Below are 8,519 nucleotides of genomic sequence, written 5' to 3'. Positions count from 1 at the left end.
GCAATATATATAACTTGATTGGACTCCCAATTTTTTTATGGATAATGTTTTGGCATGAATGTATATTATTGATTCATAGTCACGGTCAACTCATTTTAGTAACAAGCAATATCTTCCAACTAGTTTCCATTCTAGCTGGAACATTTTTCTTTTTTCGGTCGTCTCATTATTTATCATTATAAAACGTAATCATGTGAGTAAAGCCCCAGTCACACTGTCACGTTTTAAGAGCTACGTTTTACTACGTTTTGAAAGCGTAGCGAAACGGGAATATACGTAACGAACGAAGCGTATCGAAACGTAGTGATCCTTTGTTAAAAACTTAGACCTGCCCCGTATGTTTTGAAAATTCAAAAAACAAACCTAGCGAAAATTGAAACGAAGTAGAAACCTAGTAAATACTTATCAAAGCTAAGCGGAACGCAACAAAACGTGCTTACTACGTATCGAAACGTGTCAACGCGTGGTGGAAACGTGGGTCTACAGATACGTAGCATTTTTGTTCAAAACGTAGTTGTTACGTAGAATTTTTAAACGTAGTAAAACTTGAGTGTGACTGGGGCTTTAGATCGTTTTGGTGTTTGCATAACGTCCAGTGGCATATATATGATTAAGAAGGAACACATATTGATAATGATCAAGAAGGAACGCACGTCGGTTAAAAAAAAATAATCGCGGAACCCAATGTCTCGTCTACTTTTGCTGTAAATTGCAGGCTCAACAAAAACGAGAGAAAAAAAGAAGTAAAAATATTCCTCTTGATACTGTCTTTTGATTGTAAGAAGCTTCTGTCCAAATTTGGTAAAATTCCAGGATAGTATATGAATCTAATAAATGTTTTAAAAACTTTAACTACAGACTGTATGTAATTTAAACTGGATGAAAAACTAAGTCCATTTATAAGTAAACTACAGATACACAGGTACAAAATATTAACAAAACGACGACGGAATGTAGGATCGCTTAGTCTCGCTTTTTCGACTAAAGTCGAAGGCTCGACAAAAACACCGGTTGATTATGATAAAGAAGGAACATATGTTGATTATGATAAGAAGGAACACATGTTGAACATGATTTAAATACTTCATTTGAGTTATTATAACTATAAATAAATATGCAAAGATTTCAATTAAGTTTTGCTTTTTACAGAGAATAAATAAACATATATCAGTTTTAAATAGCACTTCTAATGTGAATAGAATTTACAACGAAAATCTATCATCTTATGGGTTCCACTGCTTTGTCGTCAATGTCAGCAGCATTTTTCTCTTCGTCAGCTTTGTTCTCCTTGTCTTCTTTGTCATCATTGTCATCGTCGTCATCGTCACTATCGTCGCTTTCGTCGCTATCATCGCTGTCATCGCTATCATCGCTGTCGCTACTGTCGCTACTTGAACTATCTGAATCCGAATCGCTTGCTTTAAAGTCATTACCGTCTTCATCGATCCATTTCTCGTATAATTTTCCAATAAATGATTTTTTTTTGGCCACTCTTAATGTTGCCTCGGTATCAACAATAACGTTTTGTCCCAATCTCAAGGCGTGATTCTCGCAAATGATCAAATGATCAGCTGTAGTTAGAGTTACGTACACTCTATTTTTAGCAGTATGTGGATGGAATGGAATTGAACGTCCTGGTGGAATTCTGGTATACCCCTTAAGTATCGTGCTGTTATCATATTTAGTGTATTCGTTTGTCTTCCCACCGACGCCAACGTATCCTAATCTGACGCTGCCGCCGACCTCTCGTTTTGTTCCAGCAATGGCTAATGCATCACCTTTAACTTGCGCAAATACTATATCCGAATACGCATTAGAAACGTATGTGTTTGTCATCTTTGAACATTCAATGGCTTGAACCTGAAATGTTATATTCATTCGTTAATCAATAATCTTCACACATCTTTATTTATTATTTTTCATGTAGATAAATATTTTTTTGGGGTGGGGTTTTATTCGGCCTCTTATCCATATATTTGTTTTTCTGTTCTATAAACTCTATCCAGGATTCTGTATTTTATCAATAGAATTGAAGTTTGTCCTAGTATCATACATATTTACACAGTATATAAACAAAAATAAAAACAAAATACATGAATGGTTTAAAAAAAAAAAAATGATCTTCCCAAGGATAACTGAGGAATAGAACCATTGTCACCATTGGTCTTCCTCCGACCGTCAGTTAAACCCATGCCAAAGTGCGGCGTCCGTTTGGCTTCTCGCAATCGGGATGTATCAAGTATGCAGTCACGTCCGGCCAGAATGAGAACGTTCAATCCGATGCCTCGTGTACAGAGAGTGCAAAACTCTTTGCACGTTAGGAACCCTTGCAACAATTGATTGGTCCGAAGTGACCTGTTGCAATGCAAAATGTCGGACCAATCCAAATATGCATGAAATATTTGCCACTGTATGTTAATCGACCAACAATCAATTTATCATATAACTGATCAAACTGGATCTTTAGACATATGTGTGGTGCCAGGGCGATGTCCCAATATTTTAAGATTGTTAATAAATGATCTGCCAGAAACGTTTTCATAATGTACTGATCTAAATGACAGCATAATTGATTGTCTTATGTATGCAGATGACATTGTTTTTTTTTCTCTCTGAAAAACAAGATGGGTTACATGAGAAAGGGAATAGGTTACAATTATATTGCTCAAAATGGTGCCGGCGGTGTAAATGGGCACTAGCTGTCAAATTAATGTTCACCAATATTATTCTCATTTTCTATTTATATGTTATTTGTAAAACACAAACTATAAAAAAAATCCAAAATAAACAATTTACAGGGCATGGACTATATAGTATGTAGCATCGTTTCGTGTGTATTTCAATGTTGACATTGGTTACCTTTAAAGAACTGAACAAGCACAATTCATGCGCTATCCATCTTTAGCTGAGGGTTAAATTGAAGTTCACATGAATACGGATTCAATGAGGTCGAATTATTCACTTCCAAGTGAAAAATTATTCATCATCAATGTTTAATAGCTTAATTTGACAAAATTGAACCATACTGGCTGCTAATAGCGAGTTATTATTTCATTAATATGATTACACAAAAGAAATTCTACGAAATCATACTTTAAATTTTTCATATATCTCGTATCTAGTGACCCTTTAAATGTAAACCTTAATAAAACAAAAGTTTTCTTTGTTTAACAAACCTGGAAAACATATGTTGATTGTCCAGTGTGAAATCTTTTAAGTTTTAAACTAGGAATTACTTTTGTATTTAGTGGTAAAACTTAAGATGAGCTAGCTATACAAGAAATCTATGAAAAGTTGTTTTGGATTACAACAATGCCTAGCACCATCAGATAATAGTGTCTCAGTTTTGATGAACATTTATGACCATAGAATTATCTCGCTATAGTGTATGTAAAAAAAAATTTGTAAGGGTTCCACGGAACCCAGTGTCTCGCCTACTTTTGCTGTTAATCGCAGACTCAACAAAAATGAGGAAAACATCAATAAAAATTTCCCTCTCGATACTGTCTTTTGATTGAAAGAAGCTTCCAAGTTTGGTAAAAAATCCAGGATAGTTTATGAATCTAATAAATGTTTTATAAACTTTAACTGCAGACTGTATGTTATGTTAACTGGAAGAAAAACTAAGTCCATTTATAAGTAAAATACGGAAAAAGTGATTTTTTTTTCACAAAATTTACTTCTGAATAATATCTTATGATCAGAAACAAGCTTTTGTCTAAGTTTGGTAGAAATCCAGGATAGTTTAATAAGAACATTATAAAAATTTTAAAAACTTAAACCACAGAGTGAATGTTTTGTTTCTGGCAAAAAAACTAAGTCCATTTATAAGTAAAATACGGAAAAGTGGAAATTTATTTTTACAAAATTTTCTTCTTGATACTATCTTATAATCATAAACAAGCTTCTGTCCAAATTTGGTACAAATCAAGGATAGTTTATGAAAGTTATTAAAATTTTAAAAACTTTAACCACAGAGTGAATGTAACGTTTCCTCGCAGAAAAACTAAGTCCATTTATAAGTAAAATACGGAAAAAATGGAATTTTATTTTTACAAAATTTACTTCTGGATACTTTCTTATGATCATAAACAAGCTTCTGTCCAAGTTAAGTAAAAATTCAGTATAGTTTAAGAAAGTTATTAAAATTTCAAAAACTTTAACCACAGAGTGAATATTTGTGGACGCCGCCGACGACGACGACGACGCCGACGACGCCGGAATGTAGGATCGCTTAGTCTCGCTTTTTCGACTAAAGTCGAAGGCTCGACAAAAAATGAGGTATAACCGAACAATTTATGATTATTTTTGACCTGATCAACTGTTTGAGCATGAACAATTGATATATAAAGCGGATTCCACTCTGGTGTTTTGTATGCGAAATATATGAGTCTTTTTTAGAACTTGATTTACTTACTTTTCTCACTGCTGTGTTATTGTCTGGTCTTTGAAGTATGTTTCTGTTTACAAAAAGAAAAAGATATATCACAAAAACTTCTCAGTGTGAAGAACAGTCATTGGTCAGTCTTAAATGGGGCCTGTATAGGGTTTTAGTTGTCATTTCAAAAAAAGTAATTATTCTGAAAAGTTTAAGTACATTGATATGAATTTACCCCTTAGTTTTATAAAACAATCCCATAGATTTTTGTTGACCCTAAGTTTACAGATGTGTTATAATTTAAAATCTAAATTATGTTGTTGCCTTTTCGGTCCGTTTTTTGTGAGATTATATATTAAGGTATCTGGTATTTGTATATATCAGTCTGAGTACTGTTAATCTATTAGTATTATAATCAAATATAAGTTGAATCTGAATATTGAAAACAAATAGTCCTTATTTTCAAAATAAATGGACACCGTTGGTATTATCGATACACATATCAGGGGATGGCTCAGAATTTTTGAACCGGGGAGGGGGGCATATTTCCTGAAAACCGAATATTATATTGCCGAGCGGGCGAATCGATAATCTCTTAAGTTGATTTTATGCTAAAACATTCTATATTTCCCAATCAAAGGGATGCACGCTCCTACACCCCCTGAATCCACCACTTCACATGAAACAATGTATTTATTTTCCATTTTTTTACGAAAAAAGTACAATTTACTCTTTTGCAATGGGGTTCTTTATAAGGAATTTGGATTTTTACCTACACCGAAAAAGATAATGTACCGAATTCTAGCAATGAGAAATTCGCGATTTGAAATATAACAGCTAGTGTACATGTAACATCTTGAGTATGCGTAAATGTAAGTGATAAATTTGTCCTGGTAAAATATGTTTGGGCGGACAAATATTACTAGTATAAAAAGTCCATGGTTACAGAATTTACTAGTATATTTAGTCCGATGTTAATAGTAATATATGTCCCCAGACTAATTTTCCTATGTAATTATGTCCTATAAAATCCTATAATATATTCAATTATATTTAAACCATGGAAATTAAAATGTTATGTTTTAGTAATGTAATGGTTAAAATGTCCATGCCCTTAATTTTAAAAGGTGAATATAAATGTAATATGTTTTAATATTGTTAAAGACAAAACGAAAGAGTTGTGTATCAATATTTTTAATAAAATTTGTCTCCAGACTAACTTTCCTAGGAAATCATGTCCATGTCATTAATAGATATAGGTTAAAATGCTCATGCCCTTAATCTTAAAAGGTGAATATAAATGTTATATTTTAATATTGTTAAAGAGTTGTGTATCAATTTTTTAAATAAAATTTATGTCCCCAGGCTAATTTTCCTAGGAAATCATGTCCATGTCATTAGTATTCCTAGGTAAAAATGTCCATGTGTTTTATTATAAAAAGGAAAATGTTATAAGCAATGGAAACTCAATATTCATGTTTTAATTAGGTTATAAAGTAAATGTCTTTTGTTTTAATTGAAAAAGATAAGGAAATATTCCAATCTTAACTAAAAAGTTTTTTTTTTCTATTTTGACTACTTTTTATGTTATAAATAAAGCTATTAGAAAAACAAGTCTTGGAACAATTTTTCCTAGGAAAGTAAGTGCCAGACATATTATACTAGCTATGGACTTCTTTTCCTAGGAACATTTGTCCTAGGACTTATATTCCTAGTAAAATCATGGACATGGACTTGCTCAACTAGGAAAACAAGTCAAATATTACTACCGGACTAAATTTACTGTTACATAAATACCGTAGGACAGGATTACTTACTATCTAAACTATGATTTCAATTTACCAGACCAAAATAAGGACTCGCAAAGTGTTCTCTGCTTGATATTTTTACTTGCATATGTCATGACAGATTGAAACATGGAGACGAACTTAAAAATCTTGTTTTAACAACTGACAATCGGAGGATTATAGGGTATTCAAACATCCAACTATTCCTTTCTTCACGAATTTCAACAAATATGACAGGGGCATTGGAATCGGAAGGGGTTGTTAAACTATTTTTTGCTCCTCCCGCCCTCCACCCACCCCGACATTTTATTGTTTGAGCATTGTTGTTCATGTAAACGCAGGCGACTATGTAACATGTTGAAGGTTACAGCCGATTACAATAAGTGTGTATGAAAAGGTAATATCGTTAGTTAGCTTGCATGCTAGCAGAACTGTTAAGTCATTATTATGTAAGGTAAACTACCCTTTTTAAGAGTAGACTCTTCCGACAGATAACCGATCTATCTGTCTGTAGGACTAGACTACTTCGAACGGAGGGAAGTATACCTTACCTAATAATGATTTCACGGTTCAGCTAGCAAGAAAAGCTAATCAAAAATATTACCTTCCTCTATACACTCACTGCAATCGGCTGTAAAACTGTCTTGGCTCTATAGAAAGTGTTTGATTTAAACGGATGTTGTTTAATTATATCCCATAAGACTTCCACTGATAAGTTTCCAGTTTTAAGTTGCTAGTAGTAACTGAAATTCAGCTCAAATACCGACTCTGTCAATACCTTTTCATAAATTCTACATTAGAAAATGCCTGTACCAATTCAGCAATATGACAGTTGTTATCCATTCGCTTGATGTACTTGAGCTTTTGATTTTGCCATTTGATTAGGGACTTTCCGTTTTGAAATAGCGAAAATAAAACTTGAGAACAACATACAAATTATTTTCTGTGCATGTTGAGTGATGAATACTATATGTTGATCAGTATGAAAGTCAATAGATGAAACTCGTTATTGCAGTTCTATACACCGTACCACCACAGGCGCTTGGGTATATGATACAGATTTTTTTTTTTATTAAAATATTCAATTTTCTATATTTATAATGCATATCTCACCTAGTTTCCAGTGATTTAGACGACTTAGTGAAAATGCCAAATTTTACTATCCATACTGATAGATATGCATTATAAATATAGAAATTTTAATATTTTAATGTATATTTTAAAAAAAACCAAACAACAACATCTGTATCATATACCCAAGCACCTGTGGTACGGGGAAATAAATGTCAACACACTATCAAGTTCAATTTTTGAGGTTACTGGTATGAGGGTTTGGATGGGGATCTTCTAACACTTATTTTTAAATTATTTTCATCAATAACTTCCTTTCTTTTATATTTGAGCACTCTTTTATTACTCTCTATCAGTCATAAAATTAGTTACAGAGCATTTGTCTATGTAGTCTTTAAATCGCATCCGGACCCTCATATACTAGAAAATATTCTCACACAAAATCAACAATTAACTGAATGGTCAAGTGTTTCAATCAGAGAAGGCTCGTGAGTTGGTTCATCATTGTTTTTACTGATTTTGTTTAGGGTTTTAAATAAAACTGTCAGCTTCAACTGTGACTATATCAGGCTTCAATCGTGTCGCTTTGTTTGACTGTTTTACAGATCATGATTAATCAATCAGCAATGATTCGGGAGGTCAAGGTCAGATAAATCCTGCTTTACAGACATCATTCCAAACAGATGTATACCAAATATGATTGACCAATTGCATATGTAATGTAAGAAAGACCAAACCATGAAACCTTACATTGACCAATGAACCATGAAAAAGGTCAGACAGACATTCATTATCTCATACACCTTATATAGTTGAACAATTGCATATCGTATCCAAGATAGACCAAACTTAAAACTTCACATTAACCATGAAGTAGGAAAATAAGGTCAAGGTCAAATGATGCATGCCATACATACATGAACACCTTACAATCATTCTATGCAACAAATGAAGTTGACTCATTGCTTATACATGTTATAGTAAAATATGAAAAAGAAAACCAGGAAAACTTAACATTGACCCATGAAAATGAGTTCAGGTCAGAGAGACACCTTACACTCATTCAATGCACCAATTGAATGCACTAAAATATAGTAAAAAATATTACTTGTACTATATTTGTTATAGACTTGTCAAAAGAAAACTATAAATTTTGTTGGGTAGTTGTCCCATTGGTAATCATGCTACAACTCCTAATTTTATATTTATTATCATATGAAATGATCTAAAGGGGATATTCAAACTGACTTAATATTTGAAGAAAAATAACAATTGTCAATGAA

At 32.6% G+C, this 8,519-nt stretch overlaps 1 long non-coding RNA gene across 1 annotated transcript; it reads right to left on the bottom strand.

The window, feature by feature from the left end:
• Positions 1-1,064: 1,064 nt before the first annotated feature.
• LOC143042675 (uncharacterized) lies at positions 1,065-4,649 on the bottom strand. The gene is made up of 2 exons (XR_012968084.1): positions 4,418-4,649; positions 1,065-1,860 (listed from the first exon to the last, which is right to left on the bottom strand). It is a non-coding gene; the product is annotated as an uncharacterized LOC143042675 (long non-coding RNA).
• Between the last annotated feature and the right edge of the window lie 3,870 nt (positions 4,650-8,519).

The sequence above is a fragment of the Mytilus galloprovincialis genome, chromosome 8 (assembly GCF_965363235.1).
Source record: "Mytilus galloprovincialis chromosome 8, xbMytGall1.hap1.1, whole genome shotgun sequence".
Taxonomy (NCBI): Eukaryota; Metazoa; Mollusca; class Bivalvia; order Mytilida; family Mytilidae; genus Mytilus; species Mytilus galloprovincialis.
This window is presented reverse-complemented; position numbering and strand designations above follow the sequence as displayed.